This window comes from Galleria mellonella, unplaced genomic scaffold (genome assembly GCF_026898425.1).
Source record: "Galleria mellonella isolate WM207_F2 unplaced genomic scaffold, CSIRO_AGI_GalMel_v1 utg40, whole genome shotgun sequence".
Taxonomy (NCBI): Eukaryota; Metazoa; Arthropoda; class Insecta; order Lepidoptera; family Pyralidae; genus Galleria; species Galleria mellonella.
In genome coordinates, this window is record NW_026442094.1 from 3351388 (window position 1) to 3371701 (window position 20314).

Sequence of the window (20314 nt, forward strand, 5' to 3'; positions counted from 1 at the left end):
CGGTTTATCTAAGAATGATTTATTAATTATCCTTGAATTAATTATTAAGTAATGATTATTTAGTTCTGATAGCCTGTAAAAAATCTAAGTATACTCTATAAAAAATAGGGTAGCTAGAGGCATTTGTCATTTGCTGCCTTGTGATGTATGTAGCACTCCGCATATTCACATTTGGTAACCGGTGTTTACCTACACACAAATATATACATTTCAATAGATATACATGTACACTAACTCTCTTATTCATAAAAACTAAAACCTACACACCTATTTTAACTATTACACAGTTTTGTCGCTTTCTTTCAAATTAGGAATTTAACACAAATAAAGGGACAAAACTCTTCGATAGCTAAATTAGGTTTATGTGAAGTTTGACGTTTTTATGAATAAGAGGGGCTAGTATACAAGTATATAGATTACAATACATCACATTTGTAAGTCTGGATCTTCGGTGCATAGTAAGTAGTTTGATGAATTTTTAAAACATGATTTACATTCTAAAAGTAGCTCCATGCATCGTGCATGAAACTAGTAACGCATCAAAGTTTTCGTAACATTACTTTCACGTCCTGTGTATATAATTAAATGGATGATGTTCTAGTTTTATTAAAAACCGCACCAAATAGGTTGTTTATACAATTTGAAACGAAGGGGTCATTAAATTTACTAAATAGGGTGTCATTAAATTTGTCCTATTTGTGGGAATATATACAACACTTAATACGTAGTTGGTGATATGATAGCCATAATTTGACAGTTTCCTAAAACATACTTTACTTACTAGTTTTCATAACTTAGCCTCGTTCTTTTGCTTCATTGTGCTATGTACTTAACCGAGGGCTCGATGAAATGATCTCTAGTCGTACATAAATAACACTTAGGATAGCTGGAAGTATTAATGCATTTCACTGCATTTATTACATTTCACTCTGCAAAATGGCCCTTGTGTAATCAGAAATATAATTTAAAATACAATAAAGAAAGATAATGAATATCAAAACAACAGTAATCGTAATAAAATTAATATAATAACAATTAATAGAAAATTAAATTAAATAAATAATAATTAATTAAATTATTAATATAATTAATTAGTAACACGGAAATGAATTATACAAATTACATTGAGAATTGACTATAAAATGTTGTTTATACTTTTTTCCATAGACACTTCATCTTCAGGTGTAAATACTTATCAAATCAAGTACAAGTATTTTGTATAATAATTATATAACTGATATAATAAAGTTTCATCAAGAAGTCACAACACAAACAATGAATTATACAATAAAAATTATCAAATACCGTTCTAATTAACTAAAAATGTCAAATAACAAAAAAAACTACAGACAAATTGAGAAACTCCTACTTTTTTAAGTTGCTTAAAGTATTAAGTCAAACTATGAAGCTTACACAGAAGCTAGATAGGTGTTTAATGACTAATTTTTTAAAAAACCGCAAAAAAATAACGACCAGAAGTAAAGGTTTCATCATCTCTGACAAAGCCGAATTGATTAAATGAATTAGTTAGGAATTAAAAAATATAGACAGATAACAAAGCTTATGCTATTAAACCATAACAATAGAATGAATGGAGAGCTCAGGAGCGGTAGCCGAGGCATGCGATCACTCCTAGACTCAACGCCTACTGTCGCCTACTTATCCAACACCACGGTCTGAATGTTTTGATAGTTGCTATTTTTTCAACCGACTGCAAAAAGAAGGAAGTTTTTATTTCTGATGTATTTTTTTATATTTGATATCTCATAACTCCGTCAGTTGTAAACCGATTTAGAAAATTCTTTTTTATTTGAAAGGGAGGACACCCTTGGTTATTATATTATTATTATTATTGGTTAGTTACAAATTGGTTCCATAGAACATGCCACAAGTGCAGAACAAGAAGCGTGAAGAAAAAAGTGTATGATTTTGTTAAAAAAAAAACTAAATTAATCCTTTTGGGTGGATAGTAACACGGAGCGTCATCTGACATGTCGAATTTTTGTAGTATAGATTAATAATAGTATCTGGAATCTTAATAGATAGATACGCAATGACAGTAATTTTGTATTTAAAACGAGATGGTATTGTAAGCAAGCATGGAAGTGTGTTACTTGAGAAATGTTAAGTTTTCTTGTAAAAAAGAAATGTAAACAATCACTCGTTTCATTAGATACTCACCTATGATCTGATGCTATCCTTGATGTTGACTTTTTATACAAAATATCAGAACTTAAACTCAATACAACACGCCTCTTAAACAACCCCTATTCTATCAATAGAGTAGCTCATATGAGAAAGAACAATACAACGCACGTTGCCATCTCATTCTATCTCATGGACTCGCTAGCGGTAACAATTCTACCAATAGACTCGTTTGTACTTTGTCTTGGGGAGCTGATAAAGATTCTAGGATAAAGATCAGAGTTTCAAGATAATAAAGTAGGAGAAAGTACAAATTATACTTAAAAATGAGTTGCCAAATTTATTTATAAAGTATCAAAATCAATTATTCGTAGTACGTCTCTATCTCGAAGACAGACTCAAAAGTCACGTATAGGCGCGGTCGACACTGCACGTACACCAATCATCTGAATTGCGCCCGTGACCATACAAGTGTCCCTTTCACACCACAATCAAATCTCTATCTTGTGTCTCTGTCTATAGCGACAAATCCGTCGGGAAATTTGAATAGTATGAAGCCATAGCTAGAATTAGGTGCTTTGACATTTCTTATAAGGCGTTGATGGATTTCGTTTGATATCCCCTTTGGTGTTTGCAAGCCCCTTTCGAGTGTAAGGAAGGAAGAGTTACTTAGTTTGCATATTCTTAACCCGAGTTTGTAACAGCATAATTTTATCTCTAGATAGTTGCCTACTGTTCAATGGTTATCGTCACTGATATTATAAATATATAAATGAGCTCGTTTTGTTTATTTATTGGCGCCTTAATGGCTCTAAGAACCGACATGAAATTAGATACGAGTATAGACTTTAACGTAAAAGAGAACTTTTGGCATGGGCATGCAAGGTCCCGCACAAATCTAGTATTGAATACTTATTTTTTTTTTTTTTATTTTAGAGACATTTTTGCCAGATATAATGGAATGATCTGTGCATTTGACAGCGCCTCAATCTGCCAGCCCTTGGATAACGTTTTCGACTCCGCGCAGCGTCTTACGCACGAGTGATCTATCCAATGTTCACTGTGACAAAATTCAAAGATACTGTATTTATATATATTTTCATTTAGAAAATATATATACAAGGTGATATCTAAAGCATTATCATCTTTTTAGGGCAGTATTCTACGAGTGCAACTGAATATAAATTCTCCCAAATAATATTAAAATCGACAGAAAAATTGAGCCATAATAGCTTTGTAGATGGACGCGTCATATTAATATTAGAGCCTTAAAATTTTTTGTCGCTTGGCAAGCAGATTATTTTGGAAAAATATTCAGTTTCTCTAGTGAAATATTTCTTTTTTTTTTTTTATTCCATTAATATTTACATTTAGATCTATATACAAGAAATTGTCAGTAGATTTTCCAAAACCCATACGCCATTCAAACTATTGAATTAAACAGTAGGTACTATTTTAGTAGGTAGTTGGATACATCACTGAGTTTGTGGAGTATGAGTTATTTTATTTTAGTATCTGTGCAAATAAATGTATACCTATGTACATGATGAGTAAGTTACCAATATCATACCAATTTACAAAAAAAAAGATGGCCGTCAATGGGCATAACCATTTTATGAAGACTAATCCTAACTTACTGTTCACAGGCTATCACTTCTTTATGACTTTTTTATCCACTAAGAAAGAATTTCCCGAAATTACCACAAAAACTAGAGATTGAGAAGTTAATGATAGTAGGTATGTTAATCAGATAGAAAATGTGGAAACAATAATACTTAAAAGTTCAAATGGATTAAGTAAATCTATAAAAAAAAAAAACAGATTTATTCAACTCGATATAAGTGAAAGAGGCCACGTTCACCGATTTTTCTGGTCAAATGCACTGCGAACGAAATGCGATGGCCTGCCATGGCCGGCCATCACCGATCTATCAACGCAGTTCGCGCGCGGAATTCCAAATTCGAAATCACCAATCATCAGTTCCCATTTCAAACAGACGTAACACGATACATTCGAATATCGAAATTCAAACGAATGTCTTATGTTTTAGGGATTTATTTTGAATAATCCTTTCTTCTATCGGTCCGAGCAGAGTTTATAGCAAATTGAACTCAATATTAGAGCTCACAGAGTACTCGTAACACTACATTCGCCGATCTAAAGACATCAACCGTTTATTGCAATTGTTTTAAGAATATAAACTATTTCCTGTTAAAATGTCTCTTTCGCCCATTGTCATTGGTTTCTCTTTGAAGAACTGGTGGTGATGTCATGTCGTTGAGCATTTAAAAGAATCGTAAATATATTTAATGTTTTGTATAAAATTTTACAATCATATGAGTCGCATACGAATGAGCATCGAATCATCACCACGGAAACCGGTAGTACTTATAAGCACTTTTTGTGGTTGTAATCATTAGGTTAATACCTAGTTTAAGTCATCGTTTGTAAAAAATAATTAAACGCCCTTGATTGAAATTCATTACAAATATTATAAATGTGAAAGTACGTTTGTTTCTTTGTTTACTTGTTACCTCTCGGCGCCTTTATGGTTTTTTTCCTAATTGGTTTGAAATTTGGAAAATGAAGAAGAACATAGGCTATTTTGTATCCCGATCAGTGTATATATTTCGGTCATACGGACGAAGTCGCGGGTCGTCACATCATCTACTTTTATAAACACAATACTGAGCATAGGCGGTTTTACCAGTAGTTGTTACGCTTGGCAGGTGGATTGGTAACCGCAATTAGTCTTTAGTGATCTTTTAATAGGGGCGCTGCTGCCCATCCCTCGACTATTAAGTTCCCTTAGTCGCGTCTTACAATACCAATGAGAAAGAAAACGATGAACTATTCTATGCCGGGACCACATGGCAAATATATTTATATACATATTTCTAAACCATGTTAGGTTTTGTCAGTAGTTGCCATGGTTGGCAGACGGATTGGTAACTACAGTAGGAAGTCGCAAGTAAAAACTTAAAGTTATGAAAATTACGACAAGAACAATCCAGAGGGCTGACAGTCGGATGTTAGTAACGACGAACGACGGTGTACTAGGCAGAAGAATTTCACGTAACAACTAGTAGGTCAATGTTACTAATCTACTACTATTATTCATGCTTTTTATATTTCATAAATAGCTTAAAAACCTCGATCACTTCAAGAAAGTATATTTTCTTATACTATAAGATAATATACTTTCTTGAAGTTGGGTGTGGGAGTCAGTTGTGAAATTTGTTTAAAGATAAGATTACAAAAAATAATTCAAAGGCATCCAATATTTTGAAGCAGTGCAAGCTATAAATCCAGCCAACAACCCTTCGCTGCAGGTGGATAAAATAATTTATTCAAATAAATCTCGCAAAATTTTCACTACAGCGGGAGAATATAGAAGGCCCCTGGGCGTCGTTTTTCGATTCTTATAAGTACTCTGTGGAGATTCTTTTTAGTCAATTCTAATGAAAATGTTAATAAAAAGGTGGGCGACGATGTCTCGAGAATGTTTTATGATTAACTTGTTTATTTCATGGGATCAAAGTTAAGGAACTTACAAAATGTACTTATTAATAATAAAGATTACGAGAAATATTCGTATTGGAACAAAAATGTACAATATAATACATATTTTGCGTAAAGAGAAGTACATCTATACTGTACAGTAAGTAAGTAACTTGATTCAGAACAACTAAATGATTACGACTTAATTTATGTATTTTAAAATATTTTTTTAAATATTGTAATACTTAGGTATTTGAAAATCTACTCCAATTTATAATTTAAATTAACTCAAAAACGTATTTGCTTTTAAGCATTGAGTCAATAATCATTATAATACACCGACTGCCGACATTTAAAAACCCTCTGTCATCAGTCATTTGATAAATAGAAAAATGTAGTCGGCAAACAGAATAGGAAATCTAAGATCTTTAAGGATGTCCGCTCCGCAGCCCTCGTAAATAAGTACAACGAGATAAAATTTAACATTATCGGACTTATTTTAATTTCGCTAAGCATTAATCATCGCGCGCGCCTTCAGTGTTGCGCGCCCATTTATAACGGGCGTGGGCATTTTTTAATTTGGCCCCGCATTATAAGGGTTGACTTTTGCTTAATGGTTTTGGATATTATCACAACAAATATTTTTATCAAACAATATTCTAAAATATGAGTCTTTTAAGTGAAATTTTTTATCTCTTTTATTGTTAACTAAAAGTGTCGTGTAAAAAAATAAAGTAAATCCATATTCATAAAAATAAAAACTCATTTTATTTAACTATTACACTCTTTAATCACTTTCTTTCAAATTAGAAATTTAGTACTAAAAAAAGAGAGGAAAATTTGTTTAAGAGTGGTTTAACGCTTTTATGAATAGTATGTGTGAACTTAAATTTAAAAAATCTAATATTACACGTGCAAAGATGTCGCCCTCTAGTTTAAAATATTTAAGTCGCCAATGTTTTATACGATTACCTCTGCATGACTTCTCGGACGGATGAAAGCCTTAGGTACCCTCCGGACCATTTAAAAATGATTGCGACTCGCTTTGTGCAAGTGATAATAATTATTAATCATCCAGACATGAATTTTTTGGTAAAAATTCAAAATCAGAAAAAATATCCTTCGTGTTAACCCTTCTTTCCCGTGGGTGCCATAAGAGGCGACTAAGGAAACTTAATGGTCGAGGGATGGGCAGCAGCGTCCCTCTTAAAACATCTGCAGTCTAACTGAGGTTACCAATACACTTGCCAAGCGTACCTACTACTGATAAAACCCCCTATATTTAGCAGTGGCCAGTTAACAGCTAATATAATAAATATAATATGTATAAATAATATAAATATAATAAAATTATAACTAGACGATATTTATAATCAAGAGATATATAATAAAAATTTATATATGAGGAGTTTTAATAAGAGTTGTAGAAGGCAAAAAGATATATTTTAATCTGTGTATTTGTTTCGTCATCGCGTAAAAAGTACTACACCAAATTGGATGCGGTTGTTACAGATATATTCCCGAATGTCAAACATAAAGTCTGGTGTATACGTTATTTTGATACGTTATTCAAACATGGTCTATTTCATTGTTTCAAAATTATATAAAGTTATGGGCAAATATGCTAGTAATTTATAAATTCCAAAAATACCTATCAAGGTCCATTATCGGGATGTAGCTACCGTTCTCATGGGATCAAGGCTATAAAACGTCAGAATTATGAGTGGATATCAATATGGAACTTTTTGTGCCTCTATGCTAGTAGACAAAGACAGGTCACTGCGGGTTGTGTCATAATAACTTGATGTTCTACTGCCAAATAGAGGATATAACTAATGTAGATGCGACTTGAATAATCTTATATCTTTTATTGTTAAAAATTTCACAAAATAATATTATTTAAATTACAATTTAAATATTAAGAACTAAATTTTATTTAATGTCATATTCTAAAATTGGGTTACGTGTATTTTTCTCTGATGTCAGATTTAATTATGTAAACTTTTGTACGTGTGTAGGTCATGTAAATCAATTCGATTATTTTTAAAATTAAAATATATTTTACTAAACTAGGTGTTATCTTGTGGAATTCCATATCATTGGTTATTTAAATAGAGTTAGTTTGTTAAATTTTGCTACCATTAGTATATGTGTGACTGCCAACATTCGAAGATTGACCACGACTATTACTACCAGAAGTTCCATAACCTTCCATATTAGCTATCAATCTTCAATTGCCATTTTATTTACGCACCTTTTACGACAAGTATTTCACGTCTAATCGACATATTTCAGGCTAATTATTAAATTGCTGCTCGGAGCCTAGTGTTAACCGTTAGGCACCCAAAATGTGAATGATTAATTTTAGACTGTGTAGCTATATTATTTAAATATATAATTATTTTATTTATTAAGATTTATTAAGATAATAAGAAGGTACTAATACGTAATAGTTTCTAAGGTTTTTAATTTATCAATATTAATGGTTCCTTTTATAATTAAGTACGTACTACTCTAATATTACTGATATTATTTGAATCAAAACTTATATCGAATTATAATATTCACAGAAAAATCCTAAAATTCCAAAATTATTGTTTAAAGACATATCTTATTTCATTGCAGTATTCTCTGATAAATAAAAAAGTATTTACTTGAATCTTTTAGTGTCTACAGATATTTAAATTCTGAGAAAGATTAAATTTGTGTAAAACTATATGTCGGAAAATTCTTTAATATTTATTATTTCTTATCTTCTTCTAATTGTACAAGTACTGGCTAGTATATGCGACTTTAGCCGTGTAACTATTGATTAGCCGGGATAAATTATACTAAATTTCATAAAAAATCGCTAAACCATTAAGGCGCTAAGAGGTAACAGTCACTCATTTTACCATAGCAATACAATACGATAAGGATAGTAAGGATTATCCATACTATGATAACTCGTCATCTTATATCTCGTTATGCTGCGCGTAGGCGCCCGTTTTGTCAACAGTCTATTGTGGTGCGCGGGCGCCGCGGTTTACGACGTCGTAAATCTGCGCGCGCGCATTATGATCGCTCGATAGTCAACTGTCAAAACTCTCAGGTGTACCTGTGAGCTTGGGGGTGACTTTTTCTAGTCATCGTCTATCTATAAATGTATTCGAAAATTTCTTTCAAGTACATTTTATTTATTAATTTACTGACTCAATTCCATGGATTTGTTAGCATGACGAAAGGTATTTTCTGCGTTAAGGATATGCCCAGCTGTGTATTAATTTTCAATTAATACTGTTCAGCCTTTTAAGCGTGATTAAATAATCCATATCAGCCATTACTGTCCACTGCTGAAGATAGGCCTCCTCAATAGGGGAGAGGGGGGTTTGCCAGTAGTGACCACGCTTGGCAGGCGGATTAGTATCGCAGTCAAGCTTTGGTAAAAACTTTTGTAAAACAACACCAAAAGCCTAACTGCAGCTGCCAACCCGCCTGCTAAGCGTGGTAAATGCTGTCAAAATCCTCTTAATAATAAATACCATATTTATACTAAATTAATGACCGAGTACCATACATCCAAAATATCATGTAACTAGGATAGGAATAATAAAATACATTTAAGTACGAGTATACTCGTATTTAGTGAAACTATTTTTTTAACAAAGGAATTCAGCATATATAATAATAAAATACTCGCAAATAGCCTGCCTACACTTCAAAACCAGATGTAATGAACACACCTACACCGTAATTTTTTTGATAAAAGATAGAATAAAGTGTACCAAATATGTTATCTCCTTTACATCTGAACATTAAAACCTACACATGTGACACAATACTGTATTTAGAGAAATCGTAGTAAAATATACAAAACAAATTAAATATATACTTTGTATGAAATTTGAGGTTCCTATTATAAAAATTGCATCATTTTTTATCAAAAATAATACCACCTGATACGATCTGTAATACTTTTTTTAAGTCTTCTACATTTTTTGGGACTGTTTTGAGTAAGTCATCATATGGCATTTTGCGCATACTTGTAACAAAAAAAAAAGAAACATGCACAAACTAGATTCAGTTGCGACATCTTTAAAAATCTACTTCAAACCGTGAGCGAGCCACTAGTTTAAAACACTTCCACAAAAATATTAATGGGCAATTTAACCACGTGCGCGCCAAGGGTTAATGTTTGTGTGCGAACGTCACACACTGATAGAAACTCACGCACACATGCATACAATTCGAGTAACCCTTCCAGTTCTTACTTGGAAATTAGGTAAGTAGATACTTTGTTTTAGATTGTCATCTTAGATTTTTCTTTGAAGTGCCAACGAAGTTTTGGGGTAAAAATTGAATATTAATAGCAAAATTATCCCCGCGGCCGTCCTACCCCAGGTTTTTATTACTTTATTAGTCTTCACTTCTTGTTAATGTGATATAAACAAATCGTTGGACGCGTTTATACGTTCCGGGAAAGGGGATGGTGTCAAAAAACAGTAGCATTTTTATAGCTTAATCGCGTGTGTTTATTTGATGTTATGTTTTTATATTAGCGTATTTGCTCTTGTTGACGTATACAGCTATCATAATAATGTAAAAATGATGAGATTTACATTTTGTAGATTATTATTACTTAATTAAAAAAAAAAAACTAAAATATTTAATTTTAAAACTCAAGCATTTAATTTCTTAAATGCATCACGATTTATCATTTTTGTCAAGAAACAGCAGTACGTCGTTGCCTAAAATTGTGTATTAAAGAAATTAATGCGATTCTCAAAAATTTGAAATGTTTGAAATTATATATATCACAAAAAATAATGATTGTCTATTGAGCTATATATTGCACATAATCTGTGAAAATTATAAATTTTCTATTAGATAAACTTCCATCATGCCTGCCATTGAAAATTATATAAAAAAATAATGTATTCACGCCAAGTGCCTTAGAGATTAACCGAAGCAGCCAAATGAATTGTATGAACTACTTTAAATATCAAGAAGTCTATTCCCGTTTAATAAATACGTTGATTTTAGATGAATTTAAAATTTGAAAACTTATAATAAAAGTAACTGTAACTGGATATGTATTATTTTTACAAACAAATTATTGTTCTGAAAGTTTCTAGAAGTATCTATGAGTATCATTTCAATGAGTTATTAAAAATATTAATGTATTTATTTAAAACTAAACCACATAACAAAATTAATCAAAAGATCCTATTACTTTGACAAATTTTGACAAAATATTGCCACATTCCAAAAAAAGAAATACAAAGAAATGGCTATGATTTACGAGAACACCATAATCAATGATGTACATTTTTTCAATGGCCATAAAATCTTTCTTGTCTATTCATCCCTCAGATTGTTCGGTTGAATTAAGTCATATATTACTGCAAATTGTTTTAGATACACGCGATAGTGTAGAATTACAAAATACTATCAAATTGTTAAGTCCTTAAAACATTTGTTTTTTTTTGTTACCCGAGCCGTCATTTTAATACAATTTATTTACGGTGAGATTTTTTTGTTTTCTTATAGAACCGTTATTTCGTATTCTTTTTTAATGCAACAAATATATTGTGTTTTATCTTTATTTTATGTGGTGTTTATTTTTATAATTTACTAATATCAGTACTATTTTAAAACTTTTAAGAATGTCTATATAATAGAATACCTACACTCTACAGTCTTTTTTCCATACTCCAAAATGACCTTTGAGATGTGTTTGCCCTCTTTAATGGCTACGGAACCCGTGTTTACCGAATAGTGTCGCATAAACACTGTCCATGGAGAAAACCATTTTTCACTCGCGAGACTTAATTTCTGGTGGGTCGTTTTTCATCTAACCCTAACTTTAAATGTCACGAAATAAAGTGACGTAAGTCAAATTCACCTATATTTATAGAAAATGTTTTTTTTTTATTACTGGTAATATTTTAGATAAGGTTAGATTTCACTGTTGTGTGTGTGAATCATTAATTTAATTTTTTAATGACATCAATGATTTTCATCTTAGGATGTTGAAACGACTTGAGGTACACAATACATTACGATTACAATAGTGGAAGATAGAAACTCGATATGAAATATTCTAATAAGTCAGCTTGATCACAGATAATATAATACTATCTTAGTAAAGCATTTTATAAATGCGCTGTTCCACCGTGTGCTAACGTTAGCAATGCACGATTTTACTAATACTACTAATTATTATTTAATTGAGTAATTGATTTGAATTATTCCTTCTGGACTTAGTAATTTTAGTTATGCGTTGATAATCAATAAGGACAAACGATTTTATAAACAAAGAAGTTAAATACAAAAAGAAACAAAAAATGATCCATTCATTGATCCATAATTTTAAATTCATTTTGAGACCTAAAAACAATTTAATATTTATCATATTATTTTAGTATCATATATGCTATACTTTATATACAAACCCTATAGATGCTTTCTTTCGGGTTCTCAAAGTTGACTGGAAGAAATCTCTTTAAGAAATATGTCCAATTGTCCAACAAAATTTTTATTATAACCTAATATCTATATTAAAAATGAATGTACAAAAGCATATAAATACATAAATAAAAAAAAGTAAATTAATCTCTAATAATTAAGTCATATGACTATTAGGAGATACATATTTTTATTTAAAAGATATAGAGAGAAATTATATAAATCCGGTGTTTTTTTTTTTTTTTATATAACTGTATAATTCAGAAGTTGTTTTACGATAAACGTTTATAAAAATTACGATTATTAAAAAAATTTTTTTCTGTCTTACACTCCTTTGTTACACGGTGTACAATGAAAGGCCCCGTCTTGTCCGTGCTCTGAATCTCACAACACACAATTTGTACAGCGACAATATCCCCTAAAAATGTAGGTACTGACCCTTGGCTTTCAAATTATAAGAACGTTTAGGAAAAATTTAAGTAAAACATTTATTTTCGTTCTATTAAAAAAAGTAGTTGTAATCTTAAACTCTCAATTTAATTAATTATTAGTGTATTATTTATAGTTTAGACGCATGGCACAAGTACTAAGTATATAAGAGAAATTTCGTTCTTGCCTAATGGAATCGCGTGTCACTGTGGGAATAATGAAAGTATGATACTGTTTAACTAGGGATTTGCCACGGTTTTATACGTAGAAAATCTAAAAAAAAAATTAATAAAATATATCATGGTATTCACAAATAATGGAATTATTTTTATAATCGGTATTTAATAACGTATTTTTGAGTTCACTCGAATTAAATATTATTTTAAAAGTTATATTGATTTATGAGGCCATTACGGCCGTTCAAAAATTGCCATAGCGGACGGTATTTCACTCCATCGTGGCGGGGTATTGGTTAAAGTTTTCAACTAGCAATAATCACATCTCGGATTAACCTCATTGATTATGATATTGCCACTGCGCAAAGCTAACCTGTGACTTGTAAGTAAAACAAGTTATCATTTTTACTACACTGAAACCATAGTGCGATGTAATACGACGGTAGCGCCATCTATCGAATATGTAGAGAAATATAAAAATTAAGTTCACCCAACACACTCCCCATCAACAATAGTTTATATATACGAAAGAAATTGCATCGAAAATACTTGAATTTAAATATTCGAAAAGAGAAACGATTTAAATATCGAACGTCGCAACATCATTGGCTGGGAACGTTGGCCGAATTTCTCCGAACTTCAAAATTCAAATTGTAACGCGATCACGCACACGCGAACCGTTACTGCACATTTCAAAAATAGAACACGCCGGCCATACTGAGCAGATGGACAGTGGCGATTCATGATTTGCTTATTAATAAGCCTATTTATTTTATTGCACACAATAAAATATTCAGGTGGCGCGGAATGAACGCACACATTCACCATGAAAATAGCTATAAAACTGTTTGTGATGTCTCTATGCAGAGTAAGTATCAGTTCAATTCCACGAAAAGAGGACACTAGAAACAATATTCTTTAAAAAGAAAACCCATTTTTGATAATGTACTTGAAACCACAATTTCATTATTCAAATAGGATATTTGAAAAAATCTTCAATATTTCCATTGAAAATTTTATTTTAAACTGCAAAAATATACGCTTATTATATGACAATAACAAAACTGTCACAAATTTATAGTTTTACCGTACAATATTAATATTAGATTACTAACTTTTACCTGCAACTTCGTCCGCATCACCAAAAAATGTTTACTGGCTGCGATAAATAATAGCTTATGAATCCTTCTCTATTCCATATGTGTATACCATATTATTTTTAATGAATAAATATTTTAAATAAAAAAAATATTTCATAGTGATTGATTCAAGTAAATTTTACCAAATTGGTTAAAGCAGGTACACCAAATTATAGTGATTGGTTAATTGGTTACCACTTTCCATTAGATGGGCCGTCAGTTTGTTTGCAATTTCAAATGTTATAAAAAATTAAATAATGAAAATACAGAAGTATTAATTTTTTATGATGTCAAAAGAATAATCTAATATAGATAGATGATAACCTAAGATAGAAATAAAATAGAAAAAAATGTGAAGGCTATTTAGTCTTCTGTTGTTTCTTGATACATTATATACTAATTCGCACGGGAAAAGTCGCGAAATATACTTAGCATGCGAATATTTTAAAATTTTATATGAGTAATATGATTTTTATAATTATATTTATAATAATAAAAAAAAAAGTTTATATTGTCGCGAGAGAAGCGGCGCGGGCGTTTATCAAAGTCCCCTGTAATAAGACGGATACAACATGTCTGATTTATCTTGAACCCTGTGACGAAGCTGTACCACCCATTTTAGTACATTTTTAAAGAACACAGGAAGAATGGAAGTCCACGATAAACTGGTCGTTGGATACAGCCATCATTTGTCATGTCAGATCTTGGTGATATGGCGTCACCCAGGGTGATGGACGGAGATTTGTGCAAATGGCAACTATGAATATTTTTTCTTACATCCTTAGCGATATGAATAGTGTGATTTCTTTACAAAACATTATATATTTAGGATGACGTTAGATTAAAAAAATCTTTAGGCATAACTTTTTTATACTACTGAAGTGGCAAACAAGCACACGGCCAGCCTGATGGTAATCGGTTACCACCACAGCCTATGAACGCCAGCAATACCTCACGTACTGAAAAAACCTCTTTTAACCCCTTTTTTGAAGAACCCAGGCAATAGACTATAACTTTTTTCGATACTGATAACCATTAGATGTCTACATTATATTCAAGATCCTTGATCTCGTAATCCTTGATATGGCAGTCAGAAAATTTCCCAAGAGACTGCAGCATGGGATTCTTCAAAAGAGGGGTAAAGAGGTTTCTTCAAAGTCGACAACGCGCGCGTAATACCCCTGGTATTGCAAGCGTTCATAGGCTACGGTAACCACTTACCATCAGGTGGGCCGTATGCTCGTGGCACCTGCCCACCTGATGGTAACCATGACCTGAACCAAAACTAATTTATATAGAAAAAGTAATTGTCCAAATAAAATGATTAAATTATTTATTTTGTTATATTACGAGTAGCTAACTTCGCTTGATAAATCTTTAATCTATATACCTAGTAAATTTTTTTCAATTTCTTTTTTTTTTCTTTTATGGCACGGCAAAATTAAAGTTTTGAAAAGTTTTATTTTATGTACACAGTAATAATAACCTATTTTTTTTTGATGGGTGAAAATGGTATGATAACCCCGCCTGCGCTAACGGGAAACGCTGGTGGAGCACCAGTGAAGGGTGATCGACGAAAAGGAAAACAGGCCAGTTAGCCCACAATGATGAATTCATCAGGAATTAACCATGATAGTTTCCTGGGAGAACCCCGAGGAGGTCGACCTGGTTGGGTATATTGCTAGCAATAGGATTCTCAGTCTCCATTACTAACAATCCCTTTCCCCCCGATAATAACCTATTAATCAATGCAATACAATTTCACATCAATAAATCCAAATATTTGTACTAACACACAGATTAAATATACACCCCGAGGGCGGGAAAACATTAATATTAACCCCTATCAGTACTGGCAGCCCCACTGTATAAATAAACATTAAAAAAAGAAACCACAAAGAAATGCTTGTAAAATATTCATTTCACTAGAGATTTTTAGTCACTTCGCACCTCCTCACTTAACAGCAAGATTCCATAGAGATTTTTGTATTTTTTTTTCGTCGTTCGAATAAAATTTACATATTTTTTCCGTTTTGGTTATATTTCGAAGATTACAAGTATGGAAATTAAGCAATATGCTTCCTTTGGGAGTCACAGCGAGGTTTATAAGTATTTATTTTGTTTTTTTATTTTTTTATTCTCTAATTAAAAGCAAAAGAATACAAAGATAATGCTTGGGTAATTAAAACTTATAATTAAATATATATAAAATGTACACAATATCATATTGACATCCCACTGCTGGGTACAGATCTACCAGATAGAGGCAGAATATTAGCTTAATATTACAAACACTGGCCACGCGGCTTGGCATAGAATTTAATTTCCAGTTTACCTTCTCTTTCACTCTATAATAGATATTAATTAAAGTTTAATATTAAATTAATAATTGTCTTAATTTACTTAAAGTGAATATAACTATGTACCATAAAATGTTTTATGCCCAATGAATTTCCAAGACTCCATCACTGGTATTGCCCAACCGTCGTACAGGCAGGAAGCGGTAGTTGGTTCGATTCCTGACCGGAATATTTTATTTGATTGATGTCATGGCTGTCGTCATAGATTACTACTCGGCAAGATCAATAGCATCTAGATAGAGTGTTTTCTTAGAAATGCTTAAACAAAAATAACCTCTTTTTTCCAATAGTACTAATCTTATTTGATGATAAAATTGTCAATTTATTTATTTACTAGCTGTGCTCACGTCTTCGTCAGCGTATCTGTACAACACTAACCTTTGATCACAATTTATTTTATACAAATTATTCAGTAAATTGTGGAATGATTTTTAAATTGCTATAACTTATATGCTGTAAAAATTTTATCTCAATTGCCCGAAGGTAATTTTTATGTGTATTTTATAACACACATAGTAAACAAACACTTTAAATAATCGTTTTTAATTCAATATCGCATATAATACATACACATAAACATATTTTTTTAAAATATTTAATATATAGTTTTGACTATGTTAAGATATTATTATATTACTATGTAAAAATATTTACTGCATTATCAATTTTATAATTTCAGACTGTTGTACACGTTAACAATATATTGAAAGAATTGAATGTATAAAAATCAACATATATACCAAAAATTTTGATAAACGTTTTTTAGAGCTTTTATTGACACTCGATGCCCTATCTAGATAGTCATAGTCTAGTCCTCAGTCTCTTAAAGAATAGTTTATGTTTATATGAATTTTACGCTATAATAAAATTATCATAGTTATTTCTAAAGTTTAAATATAAACCCAACATAAGTAGATACGTGTTACCATGTACGTTCCCATAAGATTCAAAATTAATTTAAAAAATTGAATAACAATCTGTTTAGGAAAAAATATATAAATTGGACAAAGGAAACCATGTTCAACCGACTTCAAAAGAAGGAAGTTTTCGATTCGGTTATATTTTTGTTATGTCTATTACCTCATAACTCCGTTAGTCGTAAACCGATTTGGAAAATCTTTTTTTGTCTGAAAGATTATATTGATACACAGATTGGTTTTATATAAATGTTTTCAAAATCGATTCAGTAGGTTAGTTTTTAAATTAAAATAACTGGTTTAGCCACAAATAAAGTCTTTTTTTGTCGATCACAATCTTAAATCATTGTGATATAAAATTTGTCCTTGGCAAAATATTTTTGACATAAAACAAAGAACTATGGAAAATTATTTTATGAAGTTAAAATATTTATATACTTTATTGCACTTTGTTTCTATTTGACGACCTTGGTGATGTAGCAGTTCACATACCGTCTTCTCTTTCTATAGTCGCGGGTTCAATTCTCGCACAATATTTGTATACATACAATATATAATAACATTTGTATTTGTGTGTATGTCTGTTTATATTAATCTGGGTGATTTCTATGTATGATATACATATATGTATTTACAAAAAAGTATTTAATAATGCCGTATGAAAAAACCTTCAAGGACGTCAGCGAGATATGCCCTCTGCATGCTGTGCTCGGAATTCCTTTGCGTGATAAAATTTAAAATGAGGATATCCGCAGAAGAACCAAAGTGACCGACACAGTCCAAAGGATAAACAAGCTGATTTGGCAATAGGCTGATCACATAGCTCGAAGAACTGACAATCGATGGGGAAGAAAAGTTCTTAAGTGGCGACCCCGTACAGGCTAACACAATGCAGGATAATCCCACTAGATAGAGCGACGACCTCAAATGCATTGCTAGGAATCAATGGCTGCAGGAAGCTCGGGACCGTTCTTTATGGCAGACTATGAAGGAGTCCTATTTTCAACAATGGACGTAAATGAGTGATTTAAATATTTATATAAGTTATCTAATACTTACCATATTTGAGATTAGATGAAAAAAAAATTAAAACTAAACTACAAAAAACAACAGACATAATAATGGTAAAAAAAATGTAAAAAGACAAGCTTAACTATATAAAAAATTTAGTGAGACAAATATATAAAATATCGTCGTTTGAAACTGACATATAACGGGCCACCACTTTCTTTGCGATGGGTATCGTAAAAGATACTTAAATGGACAAGGGATGGACAGCAGCGTCCCTCTTAAAACGTCACCACAGCCTGACTGCGGTTGCCAATCCGCCTGCCAAGTATGGCAACTTCTGGCAAAACCCTGCTATGTTCAATAGAGGACAGTTAACGGCTGATATGATGATGATATATCTAATATTTCTCAAAATACTATTTTATATTCAAATATAAAAAAAGGAGAATGATTATTATAACTATATAACAACATAACCAATAACATGAAAATCCTAACGTCCATAATAGTCAAAACAAAATTTACCTACAACCCCATCTTCAAACGAAAAGTTACAACACTTAAGGGGCCCCGGAGTTCACTTTAAAACGCCCCCACAGATAATAAAAACGCTTGTCTATGCCGTAGACAATAAGAGGCGACCATAAAGTATACCACCAATCAAGCATGACCTCCTCTGTTTTTTCGATGCTCTACATTGGTAGATGAAAAAGAGGACGACTAGAAGTCGTGTATGTGTCATTTTATACTGGTCTTTGGAAGACACAATACTGTACAAGGCAAATGGTGCGTATCGCGGAGTTTAAAGGGAGTTTTAAATTCTCATTACACGGTTGCAGCGTTTTTATATTTCGCGAGTACACGGGTGACGCAAGGTGCTTAGCTTAACATATTTCGGTATTTGGCTACGATGTACAGAGTGTTTCGCTTTTGACTTATTTAATATTTTCATATGAAATTATAGAAAATGTTTACATATATTTAATATTTATGAAGTACAATAAGTACTTAAAATGTAGAATAGAATAGAATAGAATAGAATAGAATTTTATTGCTAACTGTGTACATACATATAGCAGTAACCATTGCCTTGGATTTGACATCAGTATCGACAGTTATACCCTATCGGGCATGCAACAATTTAAGAACAGCAATTATAATAACATCGAAACATTCGAATACTATTACTTGATTACAAATAAATATGTAAATGTGTTAGTCCTTTAAAAATGTAAAACCGAAATTATCTAACAGAACTAACACAACATTCTGACTTTTTATATACTCGCAATTAATTATAAAATAAAAATTTACGAAGCCTCAGCCTCGTTCTTCTTTTTGAAATTTTCGATGGCTCTTATCTCGTGCAAATAAATGCAACTTAATTTTAAGAGACCTCTAGCATCTCTCATTTGGTACGTCCAATCTAGATTCTAAAGATTTTTATATTCCTTAATAGAGTTTACCATTCTACAAAGTTTTACAAAAGACGTCTTGTGTAAAAACAACAGAAGAGAGATACCTATATATCTATTTTGAAGAAGACATCTTTTATAAAACTTTGTAGACTCTGTAGTACTCTGTATTATCTGTACGTGATACTCTACAGTAATAATAAGGGTAAAAGGGATAGATAATAGTAGAAACAAATTAAAACGGTGTTTATAAAATTTAAACCACCTGTACATCCATTAACTGCAAGTGAAAAAGATTCACTATGCTAATAAAAATAATAAAACGAGCAATCCTTTTGTCGTAAGGGCGCGTACACACCGCTCCCCCGGGCGGCGCGGAGTCACCTGCACCGCGTTTATTTATTACAGTCGTTTGTACACGGCTCAATGGGCACAGATTGACAATTTAACAATTTTTCTTATTACACTTATTGGCAGATTTAAAATGCAACATTTGTTGTCTTTAAGCTTATGTTCCGCAAAAAAAAACAGTAGCTTTTATCGTGATCAATATAGTTAACTTGATCACGAATAAAAACAATAGAGGAGAAAAATTATTTATCAAAATCGGTTTTAAATTTGCGAAGTAATAGCATAAGACAAACACAAAAAAGGTTAAAAACTTGTTTAACCCCAACCCACAAATAAAAGAAGTCTTTGCCTGTCTCGCGCTTTGGTGTCAAGAGTTTCTAAGCTGCTTTTATTGTATATCAAGGCCCTCGACGTTGCTTTACG

The 20314-nt window shown here is 31.6% G+C and overlaps 1 protein-coding gene and 1 non-coding gene across 3 annotated transcripts in view; both read right to left on the reverse strand.

The window, feature by feature from the left end:
- Positions 1-20314, reverse strand: part of LOC113520294 (protein trachealess) — a 226776-nt gene that overhangs the window by 100446 nt on the left and 106016 nt on the right. The gene's annotated exons all lie outside the window — the stretch shown is intronic.
- LOC113510291 (U4 spliceosomal RNA) lies at positions 12929-13068 on the reverse strand. Its single transcript, XR_003402088.2, has one exon. It is a non-coding gene; the product is annotated as a U4 spliceosomal RNA (small nuclear RNA).